Genomic DNA, 15616 nt, shown 5'->3' with positions numbered 1-15616 from the left:
TGAAAGTTAAGCTCTTCACCTGTATTACTGCTAAGCATTAAGCAGATTCTAAGAAAGATAGATAATAGAGAAGTCATCATTAACCAATGAAAGTCCATATGCACTTCTCAGGATTAGATAGTGCAACACTATCTCTCCTTTGAAATGCCCTCTCTCCCTTTGCTCAGTTCATTCCACTCCCATGGGACTCACAGGAAAATCGTCTCTCCAGGTTTTACTGTTATTTAATATGCTCTATGCTCTTAACTGCTTTTATGCATTTTTCTAATACAAACCCAAGGATTGTTTGCATTTGCGTGTTGTCTTTAATTTTCCGCAAATAGGTTGATAGTATATGTACTCTGTGACTTGGCTTTCAAACTCAGCGTTAGATTTCAGCGGTTGCTCTTTCGATGCAGGTAAGTATAATTAAGTATCAATTTTTCTTCAAAATTTCATTGTATGTTCATTTATATGTTATGATTTTAATGTACATTTCCAGTAATAAGCATTGGTGTCATGAATATTATGGATTCTGTTGTCTGCTATGTCTGTGTACTTATTCTTTAGGATTTCAACAACAAAAAAAGTTTAATGGTCAGAAGAAGCATATGTATTCAAATGTCCTAGTAAGTTTCAAAATTCCAGACACTGTAGTTGAGAAGTTTATGTGACTATCAGCGTTGTTTGTGTCACATTTGCCAGCATTTGGTGTTCATTGAGTGTGTGGTGGTATCTGATTAACGTATATTATTTCACTGAAAATTCATGCAATTTATCACTTTTTCATTTGCTTCTTGAATATTTGATTTTCTGAAGTGTATGATTTATGATTGTCCTCATGTCTTTTGTTTTTCTTCTTCTTATTTACAGGAATTATGCTGAAAGTATTTCTTTTTCTGTTTGAGAGCGTTCTTGAAAGTAACTTTATTTTTGTATTGGAAGTAAAGTTTTCATTGAGCTTAAAATATGAAATGTTCCTTTATAATATCTAATAAAATTTTTGAAGTTTTCTTGGGGCGCTTCAGATTCTAACAAAACTAGATTGATATTTTATGAAAAATATAGAATGAAAATGAGTTTTACTAATTTTTTTTCACATACATAAGTTACCCCAACAAAATCTATTACAAAGTTCATATTTTGACCACTGATCTGAAGTGTCATTTTTGTCAAATCGAGTTTCCTTTTAGGGGTTTTTTTCTAGTGTATTTTGTTTGGACACTTTATAATCCCTGTGGCAATATCATTTTGTTTTAATCTCAGTGGGTTAAAAATAATTCTTGATATATGATTAAAAATGGGCTCCAATTTCTCATTCAGGAGGGTCTTAGCAATTCTAGCCATGCGCTATTCATTTTTAATTAGCTTGTCAAGCTAAAGTTTAAGAAAATCCATTTAGCTGTTTGAATTTTATTGATAAACTGGAGTAGATTTGACATCTTAATGATACAGAACTTCCAATCTAAGATTTCCTCTCAATTTGATAAAATTTTCTGTAGTTTTTAATGTGTTAGAAATCTCTATAAATTTTTTCATATTTTTGTTCACTTGAGTTCAGACCACAGATATTTTATAAAACACTGACTACTAGAAAAGTTTATATATTTAAAATTTGTAAATAAAGTGTTAAACAATTTTTCTATGCTAGTTTTAACTCAAAATCTTGACATATTTGTCTTCAATTATAATAAAATGTTTATTGATTTATTTCTTAGTCTTTTGCTGGTAGAGAATGATGTGTTTTCAGCTAGGAGAAGTTTTTCTTTTAAGCTTTCGATGAGCATACCTTGATTTCTTATTTCATATTTTACTGTACTGGCCATAGCAAGGAGCATATGAAGAGAAGGGGTAAAAGGCGGGGCCCGGTGCAGTAGCCTAGTGGCTAATGTCCTTGCCTTGCACACGCCAGCATATGGTATGGGCACCACCAGTTCTAATCCATGCTTCCCATCCAGCTCCTTGCTTGTGGCCCCGGAAAACAGTCAAGGACGGCTCAAAGCTTTGGGACCCTGCACCCGGGTGGGAGATCAGGAAGAGTCTCCTGGCCTTGGATTGGCACAGCTCCTGCCATTGCAGCCACTTGGGGAGTAAATCTCCTCCTCTCTCCTCCTCTCTTTTCCTCTCTGTATATCTTCCTTTCCAATTAAAAAAAATATATATGCATATATAAAATATATATGCATATATAAAAATATATGCACATATATATTTTTTTTAAAGGAAGAAAGAGCACCAGTGCACTATTCGTGATGCTGTGAGGCAAAGCTTCAATATTCACCATCAAGAATGATATTTAGGGTAAACCACATGGTTGCAGCCTTACCTGGGACACCTACATCTCATGGAAGAGCTTGACTCTTCCTGGTTACAGCTCCTTGATAATGTGCACCTTGCCACGTACCAGATATTGGTTCAGTATGGATTTCCAGGCTGTGTAACAGACCTGGTTTCAATGTCTGGCTTCTGGCTGTAGCCTTGCACAGACCTGGCTACTGGGGACATTTGGAAAGCGAATCAGCAGTTGGATATGTCAACATAACTAGCTTGTTGCCCTCTCTCTCTCTGTCTCTCTCATTTGAGGGTGGCCACACTCTATTCCTCTGAAGCTAATAAAACCATTATCTTCAATTAATGCTACCCAGTTTAGGAAATTTACTTGTATTTCTTATATACTAACGAATTCTATCATAATTTTTCTCCTTTAAAAATTCTGTGCTGGTTTGTTCACCAAGAGCTATCATGGGTCCATTTCACTGCTTATTTTCTCATCACATTCAAAACGTAATTCCATTGATTTCTTGTTTTGATTCAGTATCTGCTGATTCTTCATTCTTTGGAAAATAGTTTGACTTTAGTGCTTAAGGTTTTTTCTCTGTCTTTGGTGCCCTGCGATTTCACCATCGTGAATCTAATTGAGACTTGCTTTTAATTTATCTGACTATTATCTTTTTCCCTTTGCATAATACTCAGAAATTATCTTTAAACATGTAAAGTCTATTTAGGCTTTTCTGTTATGTTTCAGTAATCTCAAATCATCTGTTGAATGTTTTAGAGCATGCAAGGTGCGTGAAGAAGGCTACAAGCCCATGTGAAAACTGGCTTTTGCTTATAAAATCACAGGAGTATAGATTCTTCATGTCAGGCTGATCTTAGTCTTCTTCCTCTTCTGTATTTTGAGCTCTGGAAGCCTCTACAAAACAAACAAACAAACAAACAAACTCCTAGCCCCAAAACCAAAAATCCCCTAAAATCAAAACCAACTCTGCCAAACCACAAGGAGACAATGAAATGAATAAACAAAATCCCTCTAGTTCATTTAGTTCATTTGGTTTTGTGCATACTTTAGTGTTGCAGACTCTTCTAACTCCCTTGGCACTCGAGTTGCCACTTTCATTTAAATTTGAATCTGGATATTCTGAATCTGCCCCTCAGATCAACATGGAAACTTCCCTGCCAATAAGGGAACTTTCTAGTGTATTTTCCCCCAGCACACAAGGACTCATTGCTGTTCCATCCCAGAACCTTGAAGGTAGAAAGAGTTCTCTCAGCTGTGGATTTGCATATAAGTATTACTTACACAGTGTGACTGTGCGTTTGTTTGGCACAGTTCATGCAGTTAGCCCTCGCTGAAGCGTACTCTGAAGACACCAACCCATTGTTTGAAACATGTTAGAACCTGCTTCTGCTTCCATGAAACACTTTGCACAATCATAAGCAGTTCAGAGTCCTTCACAGAGGGCCACATGGATATCACATGGACATATGTCTATTACCCGGAGCAAGTTAATAGAAACTCTGACGAGAATAGTTATTTTAGATGAACAGATTTCTTTACGTCCTTCCCATATGAGGCAAGACTTGAATTAGTCTCAGGAATCTCGGTGGCTTCCATTATATGAACTGCTCCATTTTATTCTTGAGTTTTCATATCACCTTCTTTTAAGAATAAATAGGAGTAACCTAGAATAACAGGAAATGATAGAGATATGCTAGAATAATCTCTATGCATGCATGTCCCTGCCCTAACATCAGAATACTTCCCAGCAACATTTAAAAAGTGCTAAAAGAAGGCGTGAAAGAAGTAGTTTTGTCAGATGAGATTTTTCAGTAATTTATTTGTATCTAGAAATATTCTCTTCATCCTTTAGAAAACTGTTCTCTGTTTTTGCATGAGATCAGTGCATAGCTTAAATTTGTCATGAGTGTAGAGGCTTCAGTATGGCACAACACAACATTACTAATGAGTGTGGGTTCTGTAGTATCTTATTATCCTGTTTCTGTCTGTGTTTGAATATTTGTGAAATTTTAAGTTTGTATAGATTCCTAAGGCAATTCAATACTGGTAATTGTTTATCATTATTCTTAAATTTTGTTTTATTTATTTTTTCCTAAACTTGTCATGAAAATAAACAGACTATGGTATATTTAAAAAGTGACAACTGAAAGAATTAATTTACTCTCATTTTCCTAATTCATCAAATGTCATTTCTTTTGCATGTGAATGGCTATATCTCATTAATGGTTTCTGTGGGGTAACTCTAATTAATATTTATATATTAGCTGCAGTATCTATTCCCGTGAAAAAAGGAATTATGTAGTATAAAATTGAATGTTTTAAAGAATTGAAATAAACCAAAAATATTTCCTCAAAAATGTGTTGAAAGGATGTAGCAATCCAGCATGTGATTTTAATTAATGTCCAAGTATCTAAAAATGTATTTAGTTCATAAAGAAAACATATTGACATCTAATTATGGATCATAGAATTTGGTGCGGCAAAACTAGTGCATCTGTTCAGTGAAAACATAATCGTGGAGAATACAAAATGGCACAATACAGAATGAAAATTGGAAATAATGCACAAATATGGTCATGAAAAATTGCAGTGTGAAACCAAATAGTTAGGGCTTGCCACAAGAGGACTGGCATTTCCAGGTCTACTGATAGCAGGGATTGTGAGCTTATAAAAAATTTACTATCCTTATTTCTACAGTGATGCAGAAGGATGCTCTCCCTTTTAATGGAATTCAAGTTGTTTAAGTTGGAGGGAAAAGTTGGTGCTCTTAATGCTGTTTCATGTTTTTAGACAATAATGCATGTAGATGCTCTCTTTGGACAAATCATTTTTCCCTACCTGGTTACAGCAAAGGCTAACAAATGCTAAGAATGTTGACTTTGTTTTTGTGTCCCTGGCTTCAATCCTGTTCTACTTATTGATTCAGCTCAGGCTTTCTTACCAAGGCCCCCTCAACTGACTGCTAAGTGGCTTCCTGAATCTTCTGTTTTCCTTTCTCATCATTACCACATAACAGTGGCTCTTAGATCTGAGTTTGCATTGGAGTCATCTGGAAGACTTGCTAAAGCAAAGATTGTTGGGTCCCAGGTCTGGTAAGAGGCCCTAGCCTTTGCTTTTCTAAGGAGCTCCCCGGAGATAATCACATGTTAGGTCCAGAAACTATATTTTGAGAACCATTGCTCTGAAGCCTTTATATTGCCTTAAAGCCAGTCTTGTACCAATGAGCCCATTTTCCAAGTCCACATTAGTTTCTTATGACCTTTAGAATCAAGGTAAGCTCAGTAAGGTATTTAGGGATTCTTGACAGATGGCCCCAGTCTCCCAATCTATCGTTCCTGCTCAACTACAATTGTCACTGATTAATCAATGCTTTAGCACATGAATAACTGACTTGCTATATATATGTGCTCTATATGTGACCTAATGATAATTCTACCTTTCATCCATTGTAAGGCTATTAGAATGCACTTGAAAAGCCCTTCTTCTTTAGCTCCATATTTAATTCACATTCCGTGCAAATGCTCCTGGAAAGACCTTGCCTGGTTCTTACTCTTGTGCCTTCCCCCTCCCATGCACTGCTTTCTGTGTGTTATTTTTACTTTTATTAGCTTGCAAAGCAGTTCAGAGATGATCTTAGGTTTCATCCTGTTTGCTAGTTTATGACTTCTGAATGTAATTTACCAATAAATGATAAGTGAGTTTCTGTTATTTATGTAAGGATCAAGAAAATGGCAGTGGTAGAAATTGTAATAAAAGTAATAACAGTACCAATATCTTTTGGACTCAAACGATATGACTAGGCATGATTACAGCTTCGCAGATCTTTTGTTACTGAGTTTCCTCTTTATGACATATTTCCATTCTCATAGTTGAAGAAACTGAGGTGACAAGAAGTTCAGCAACTTGTCTGTCATCACATAGCTGATGAGCAGGGTGGCTGATATATTGGGTCTTTAACCTGGCCCGTAGTCTTGCCTTGTAATTCCTTTGAAATTGGTGATTCTAGTGTAGAAATGCAGGCATAACTTTGCTATAATGTGGAAGGAGAATCTACAAACCTATCCCATGGAGGAAAAAATAAATCAACAATCATGATTTCTAGCTTACATTCTGTACCAGAATGGGCATTCTGGTTGTAATTCCCAGCACGTTCTCCCGCATCCCTTCCTGTGTGGTGCTGTCGCCGGGAAGCCAGTGTCTTCACAGTCTCATTTTGGCAACAGCTTGGTTAGGAACATTTCAGAGTGGACATGAAGCTCCATGAATCGTTACCACTTTTGGTATCTGGGGAAAAAAAAGTTCCAGAATTGACCCAAACCTGCTAACGCTGCACTTCCTTTCAAGATCCAGGTGGCTCCTACAGTTACTAAAGTTTCAGTGTAACTCTCTCTGGATTGTAGAACTGGCAAGTGTGATTTCCAAGGAGCATTTCTAAGTATGTGTGGACTGGAGCATGGGGAGTAGGTTGTAGGTGGTGACAGCTCCCTGTTAAGTTTCCCATAGGTGCCTGCGAAGACAAAACGCCCAAATGGAGGTTGGTTTGAATTTCCAGGAACTTCTGTTATAGTGATGGTAACTATTTGGAGAATTTTTGTAAGGTTTTAAAGAATATTTTTATTTTAACTGATCCATAAAAAATTGAATATACTTATAAGATACCTTGTGATGTCTTGATGTATGTATTTGTTGTGTAATTCTCAAGCCATAATGGACATACTATGGTCTTAAACATTTGTTATTTCTTTTTTATTTACTCAGAGAGCAGATTTCATGTTTATATATAAGGTTTTAAGCCATAATGTTACTTTTCACCCTCCTACCTTTCCTCTTTTCTCCTCTTTTCTTTTTGCTTTTAATTATTGCGACAGGACCCAGCACGATAACGTAGTGGTTAAAGTGCTTGCCTTGCACACATCAGGATCCCATATAGGTGCCGGTTCTAATCCTGACAGCCCTGCTTCCCACCCTGCTCCCTGCTTCTCGGCCTGGGAAAGCAGTCGAGGACGGCCCAAAGCTTGGGACCGTGCCCCTGCATGAGGGATCTGGAAGAGGCTCTTGGCTCCTGGCTTTGGATCGGTACAGCACCGACCGTTGCGGTTACTTTGGGAGTGAATCATTGAATAGAAGATCTTCCTCTCTGTCCTCCTCTCTGAATATTTGCCTTTCCAATAAAAATAAATAATTCTTTAAAAAATGATTATTGCGATAACACACTTTCAATTTAGTTTTTCATCACATGCTTAATTCTCTACTACATAAATAATTCAAAAAGTAGAAAGGCTGTAATTCTACAGGAGTGCAGACAGGATCTGTAAACAATTAAATCTCAAGTTGTCCATTTCACTAATACTCTAAAGGTTAGCTAGCATGTATCTGAGAAATCATATAATTATCTCTTAGGTATTGCTTTTTCAATTAGCCTTATGATTTCCAGTTACATCCATTTTATTACTAAAGGCAAGATTTTTTTTTAATGTGACTGAATGTTATTCCATTGTGTATATGTGCCACATTGCTCTTATCTGTTCTTCAGAATCTTTCTTTATGTTAAATTCAAAATCCTTTCTTTTAGCAAGCTTGGCGAGACAGCCTAGTGGCTAAAGTCCTTGCCACACATGTGCTAAGATTCCATATGGGCACTGGTTTGTGTCCCAACTACTCTACTTCCCTTCCAGCTCCCTCCTCCTTCTTTCTAAAAATCTGACTTTCCAATCAAAATAAATAACATCTTTTTAAAAAAATTCTTTCTTCCAGCTTTAAAAAATATAGTGCATTGTGTTATTTATAGGCAACCTAATGTAAATCACTCCTGTTGTGATCCTTCCCAGAACCTCCAGAAAGTCAATGAGCAAGTGAACTGAATGTCCCAGGAATGCATTGCCAACACCTTGTCTGTTGACTGGTCTGCTTTTGCTGTGGACCATTTCCACTTCTTGGTAGCTATGGTTTTGTGCTTTGTCTTCATGGTCACAATGGGAATCCCTCGTTTCATTTCCTTGCATAATTCGTGGAACAAGTGCTTCTGTACCTTGATTCATTTTTTAATGTCATTGAAAGTTTTATCGTTGGCTGCAGCTGAACTCAGCACACAGCTTTGGCAACCACTGAGGTTGTTCCACTTTAATTTCTCATTCTGAATTGTGTGAGCTGAACCAATCACAATGCCTAGCGTCTAACCACTGTTTCTGCTGTAAATCATCTATGCCCATCCATTAGGATATGACCAAGTATACATTTTTTTTTCCTGGAAAATTGTGTTGAATAGTCTTCTCCTGTGGGCTTCATCTTCAAAACCATACTGTCCTTTTAAAAACGATTTGTTTATTCAAAAACTACTGATTTTTAGTGATTGCCTCAATAGATTTTCATAAAGAATCAGAGTTTTCCACATTCTTCAACCTAGGCTTATCATAAATATGATGCTTGTTCTGGCTCCCATTTTAGTGGAATTCATGTTGCTCTGATGGGACTCTGGAAGTTGATGTCCTATCTTCATTAATGCCTCAGAATAGAACGTGTTTAGACGCATAGCAACAAGGTAGTATGGATCTGCTGGTACCAAAAGAAGTTAGAAATCTACACATAGACTTTTCACAGCATGCATTTTCGTGAATCTTTGAAGATTCTTTGTGTAAGGCATTGAGCATCTGTAGATTCTGTTTCCTTTAGGGATTTCCTAGTACCAATCTTCTGCTGCTGTGGAAACAGGACTTGGTTTATATGGCTCAACATGTTCTGATGAGTGGAGACCAAAGTAGGCTCACTGTTTTTTATGAATAAGAATGAATGATCCAAGACTTTGTAGTTGTAGAAATTAATTGGCCAGAAAGAAATCTATAATTTCATACTACTATTTAAAGATGTCATCTCACACTTAAAAATGGAAAGCAATGTTGCTACTGCCCCTAAATTCAATTAAGAAAGAATTCTTGAAAGGTTACTCTTACATTAATTATACCACAGTGCTATGTTACTCATTGTAGTATTATTTTTACAAATGGCAAACATGTCTGCTAACTCCGATGGGTATTGCTACATCTTCCTTATCTTATGTGACTTTCCTTACAAAGATATAGAATGAGCAGTTAGCCCCTTAATCCATATACTTTTTACCTTTTATTTTTAAAATGTCATCGTGTATTCTGGCCTTTAGCAATCACTGTTCTTAAATATTTGGTGTCTGTCCAACTTAGATATCATCATTTTTTGAGAATAGAAGCTCAGATTCTTGGCTTACACTGATGGTGAAATTATTGAGAGAAATACACTGCAAGAGATTAGAAAGAGAGGTTTTTTCTAGCTGTAAATGACTTCAAATATTTTCTTTCCTAGGTCATGTGTCATGTGAAGTGGGTTGGCTTGTAATTGGAAGGGATGGAGCTTGAAATAGCACTACAATTACTTTAAGATTTGTGGCTCCCAAGTTCTTGCATGGAAAATAGTGTTTAAATTTCAAACACATTGGATTAATCTGTGCTATGGATGGATCAATATTCTGTGGTCCAGCAAAGCTACTGTTGACTTTCTAGACAGTTACAGAAAAAAAGGTCATTTTCTATGGCTAGAGCAATACAATTATTTAAGGACAAGTGGTTATTGCCTTTTACTTTGTGTATGAAGTTAACTGTCCCCCAATTATTAAATAAAATATTGAAAGAAGAATAAAAAGACAGTTAACTTGTATACATCTCTTCCTCTCAAATAATCATATTTTAAATATGGTCCATTAATTTTTAATCTGGCAATAATATCTAGGACGTAACCCTACTTGCTTCTGGGTTCAACACATGTTATGCATTCACATTTAACTCACTCAATATAAACAATTTACCAACGTGAGTTAGGGCACCAGATAATCCCTGTAGGAATAAGCACACAGTTGAAATGTAATGCACATTCCCTTTTGTTGAGGCAGAGAGCGATTTTGGTTGGCTAACTAAATATTTTTGAATGAGGGTGGAAAATGAAAATTCCCTGAACAAGCAAGAGATGTTTGGTTGAAAGCATTATAGGGTCCAAAATTCTGAGGAGAGAAATAATTTTATATTTACTTCAGAGAGACATTGTTTATCTCTGTTGGCCAACATAGTTTAAACCAACGATTTGATTTTAATGGATATATATCTTGCCACTCTGCCATCAGTAATTTGAACAGCTTGAAATACTGTATGTCATCTTACATTGCTTTCTCTTTGTAGCAAACACAATCAGTGGATTGTTTTTCATTGATTTAAAAACATTGACTTGCTGAAGTATGAGCCTGTGTGCAGTCATAATTCTTGTCTTTTCTTCCTCGGCAGAGCCTGTGATAATTCTCTGAGTTTTAAGCAGGTGTCATGCATCAGATCCAAGTGCTTAATAAATGCACCAGAAGTATATTTTCCTTAAGGCCTTGTGTTTATCCCATTTCCATTTATCTTGTGAAACATCCTCAAATGCTTTTCTGCAATCCTGGGAAAGAGCAGGTTAGCATTTCCACTTGGCAAGCAGAGCTCTAAGTGTAAGTCTCCTGTCTAGTTTGACCTTAACCAACATTAGCGATTCCCAGCCTGTGTGCCAAGGACCCTTGAGGAGTGACGGAATTATTGGATGTGGCCCATAAATCCATATGTGCACCAAGCAATTTCTTTTTCAGTAATCTGAATAAATATGTCTAGGAATGTACTGTTTCTTCTACATTCACATAAGCGCTGCCGAGATCTGAAAACACTGATATGTTTAAAAGTTAATTCTTTTTTTTTTTTTAAAGATTTATTTTATTTTTATTGGAAAGTCAGATATACAGAGAGGAGGAGAGACAGGGAGGAAGATCTTCCGTCCGATGATTCACTCCCCAAGTGAGCACAACAGACAGTGCTATGCTCATCCAGAGCCAGGATCCATGAACTTCCTCCAGGTCTCCCAGGCTCGTGCAGGGTCCCAAGGCTTTGGGCCATCCTCCACTGCTTTCCCAGGTCACAAGCGGGAGCAGGCTGGGAAGTGGAGCTGCTAGGATTAGAACTGGTGCCCACATGGGATCCTGGGTGTTCAAGATGAGGACTTCAGCCACTAGGCCACGCTGCTGGGCCCATTAAAATTAATGGCTTTTTGTCATCTTACATCTTCTCAATTAACGAAGAATCTGACTGGGTTCCTTTTGTAAATGTAATTGACGATGCTGTTATTAACCATTGGTACTCCACTAATAACAAAGAGAAATAATTTTAATAATATGCATGTTATGATCATGTTACCTGGAATTTCACATTTTGATGTTTAACATACAATTATTATTAATTATAATTAATATTTATATTTATAATTAATTATTAACAGTAGTAGGGTAAGAACAATCATAATTGCTACTTACTAAGTGTAGCTACTCATTTGTTTTTACACAAATCCTGTAACATAATCGTTATTATTCCTATTGGGTTAAGAAGAAAAGATTCAGAGAACTTTGTCTATATTTTTAAAATATTTATTTTTTAAAAAATGTTTAAAAGCAGAGTGACTCAAACACATAGAGACTGGAAAGACAGAGACAGGGAGAAACAGAGATGAGGACAGACGTGTGGGATTTACTCTCCAAATTTCCCCCAGCAGCTAGGACTGGGCCGCGCAGATGCTAGAAGTCAGGAAATCCATCTGGCCGAAGCCAGGAGCCAGGAACTCCACTCTCTCATGTGTGTGCCTGGGACTCGTGTACCCGAGCTAGTATCTGCCACTTCTCTCTGAGGCAGAGGCGTGAGCCCACCTGTGCAATACAGGATGGCAGTATGTTAAAGAGGAGCTTGTGATGGCAACACCCACCCAGAATTTATGTGGCATTAGGACCTGCAGTTTAATCCACGAGTAATGGGACTTCTAAATCCAGGCTTGACCACCTGACTCCAAATTCCTTTCTTTATCGACTCCTTCAATCCATGGGGGAGGATGACACACATATCAGTGTCGCTTGATTCTAGAAGACCCTGGTTCATGCGATGAATGAGAATGATCTTTCTTGAAGTAAGTAGAATCTAACTTTTTTTAAAAAGAGATTTACTTATTTTTATTGCAAAATCATATACAGAGAGGAGGAGAGATAGAGAGGAAGATCTTCTGTCCAATGATTCACTCCCCAAGTGGCCACAACAGCTGGAGCTGTGGCAACCCAAAGCCAGGAGCACAGAATCTGTTCTGGGCCTCCCACACAGGTGCAGGATCCCAAGCTTTGGGCCGTCCTTGACTGTTTTCCCAGGCCACAAACAGGATGGGAAACAGGCCTGCCAGGTTAGAACTGGTGCCCATATAGGATCCTGGCACATTCAAGGTGAGAACGTTAACCACTTGGCCACTGTGCCGGACCCTTAACTGTACTTTTTAATCACCTTCACTGAATAAACATTTTTTGGTGGGGTGAAATCCATAAAAACCTGAATGCTGTTTACATCAGGCAATCATAACAGATATGCCTTAGTACTAAACCGTCATTGACTGATTAGCCCGTTGTGACCTTCATTTAAAAATATTGAGATTCTTCTCTGCTGTTTCACATGGGACAGTACTCAGGAGTTCCTTCTCAGCCGTGGAGCTGTCTGAAGAGTCAGTAAAGTGTACAAAACTTCGAAAGAGTAAAAAGAAAAGGAGAAAAAGCTACTCATAGTTCATGGGCTTGAAAAAACATCAAAAAACATTATCCATTAAGTGTTCTCCGAGATTACCAGCATCTTTTTCATTTCTAATTCCTCTGGTGAGCTAGTTGTTAGCCTCATTTAGCCCTTTCTTCTGTATCTTTCTTTCCATTATTCTCCCTTCCACTGTGGAAAATCCTACTGTTTGTTTACAATCCAGAGTTTTAAAGAGGCTGAACTAAAATTGGCTGCCTCTGGGACATCCCTGCCAATGGATGGAATCCAAACTGGCTCTGCCATGAGGAGGCAGCTATGCCCACATAAGGAGATTTTGGCTGAGCACTTGTACCATCTTGTTGCCAGGCAGACAGTCACCCAGGAGTGGGAAAATCCAGCCAGGGCAAACGTGCGGTAGGAGCGGCCGGTGGCTGCAACACAAGTCCGAACGAGAGGCTCCCTGGATGCCCTGTTTGGCTTCTCATGGGAAACACTTAATAATGTTGGGCAAATAATTTCATTTTGTAGTCTCTGATTTGAGGGACAAAGATACAGCATGGTTAATTTCTCCCTGGGGATTGTTTCTTAAGGCTTTCAAATTTACTTCTAGCCATGATTTTACTGGAGATCACTTTCTTTCTGATACCTATACAGGGAAAAACATAACCACCACCACCACCAACAATAACAACAAAAGCTGTTGCTCTGTAGCTTCCTCAGTGCAGTTGTCAAATGTAGCAGAAAGAACAATGCTCTCAGCTCAAGAAGATATTTTCTTTAGAAGCGTCTTGATGGTGGTGGGGATTGCATGATGGCTCAATTGGCTGTTTCTCTGCCTGCATGCACTGGAATTCCTTGTGGGCATCAGTTTGTGTCCTGACTGCTTCACTTCCCACCCAGCTCACTGCTTATGACCTGGGAAAAGTGTGGAAGATGGCCCGAAGCCTTGAGAAGCTGCACCCGTGTGGGAGCCTCTGAGGGGCTCCTGTCTCCTGGCTTCAGATTGCTTCCCCTCCAGCCATTGTGACCATTTGAGAGTGAACCAGTGAATGAAAGATCTTAGTCTCTCCTCTGGGTAGAGTCTACCTTTCCAATGAAAGTAAATAGATTCTTTTTATTATTTTTGAAAGAAGTTTCTCGTGGGTTAACATATTACCTGCCAATGGGAGTCCAGGGTGTGCGTCCAAAAATCTCAAATAGTAAATATGTGTGTAAACCAGATGCATAGAGAATATTTATGTAAGAATGCCTTTATCTCGACAATTTAGCACAGCTCTTCATGAAGCCACAACTTTCCTAACAAGAAAGCAGATCACATTGACTGCATTGGCTGTGTAAGTGAAGGAGCCACACAGATGGGCGAGAAGTGCAGACAAATTGCTTTTGGCTCTGCTTTCCTTTGTAACAACATCAGATATTTTTAGTTTCTTTCTCTTGATGCGTTGTGCATGTTTCTGCCTCCTATAGAAACTCATTACACATTGTCTCCAGTGTAGCCAGCCTCAACTGCTAGGCTTATTTAGCATTACATTGTCTTTCAAATGTCTCCAATCCTAAGGTATCCAGGGAAAATCTCATTTCACAAATAGTGACAGTAGGCAAGTAGAAATTGTCCAATGTCATTGATGTGATTTTTACTTATAGCCGGGACCTGATGATGAGGAATATTTCTGCTTACCTGCTATAAGGCAATTTTCCAAGTTGAATGGACTTAAACAGGCATCAGTTCCAGGAGATAGAGTAAATGCTTCCTGTGACATTGGAATTGTGATTAACTAAGACGGTCTCTAAAATAATTTAATGGTATCCCATGATGTGGGCATGGAGGTAGCTAGCTAGTAGGGGAATCCCAGATTTGCCATGAACTCCCAGAACCTCTACTTCCCATTCTGCAACCTTGTTGGTACTGCCCAAATATTCCCTTTCCATGTAACACCCAACCCTTCTATGAAATGTAAAACCCCAGCAGCCTGGGGTTTTAGTTAAAAACATCCATGGCAGCAACTCTGCAATGACCTTTACTTTGTCACAATGTCAATGTAGTAAATTTACAGTGACTGCCAATGTCACCATTCCAGTGTATCCCTGATACCAGGAAACTTCTGAGACTTCACACACACACACACACACACACACACACACACACACACACACACACACACACACACACACACACACACACACACACACAGAGCAAGGAAAAGGGCGGAACTCAAACTACATGCCAAACTCTGCCTGATGGAATATTCAGTTAACCCCTACCCCGGCACCCATATGTCTGCTTCCTTGGATGTCCTAAAGGGATACTCTGAACCTGGTTGAGTCACCTTGCATGTGAATAAATACCATTTCTTTTTCTGATCTTTACCTGCATTTCGTTTTTTAATTCCTTCTTGCATTAATGACAAGGTTCTGGACCTACCCTCTTCACAATATCACTAGCCTACCACAGTTGGCAACTCTATTCGCATTGCTTTGGACTTTGAAAGAAAGGTCAATAGTAACAGTTGTAATGCCCAGTTTCCTTTTTATGCCACAGTGTCAGGCTGAAATGGTAAAAATCCTATCAAATAGTCTTTCTCAGGATTGCTACTTTTCTCCTAAACTGTCTGAAGCTAACTAAGGAACTAAAGTGACAGGACTCAGTGTGGGGCTTTCCTAAAATGTTAATCATTGAAGTATCATACTACCCACTAAAAAATTAAATTGCTAGCTATCTATCACAGATTTTATATGAAATCTGTGA

This window comes from Ochotona curzoniae, unplaced genomic scaffold (genome assembly GCF_017591425.1).
Source record: "Ochotona curzoniae isolate NIBS_2020 unplaced genomic scaffold, NIBS_Ocur_1.0 contig_4501, whole genome shotgun sequence".
NCBI lineage: Eukaryota > Metazoa > Chordata > Mammalia > Lagomorpha > Ochotonidae > Ochotona > Ochotona curzoniae.
Note: the sequence above shows the minus strand (reverse complement) of the source record.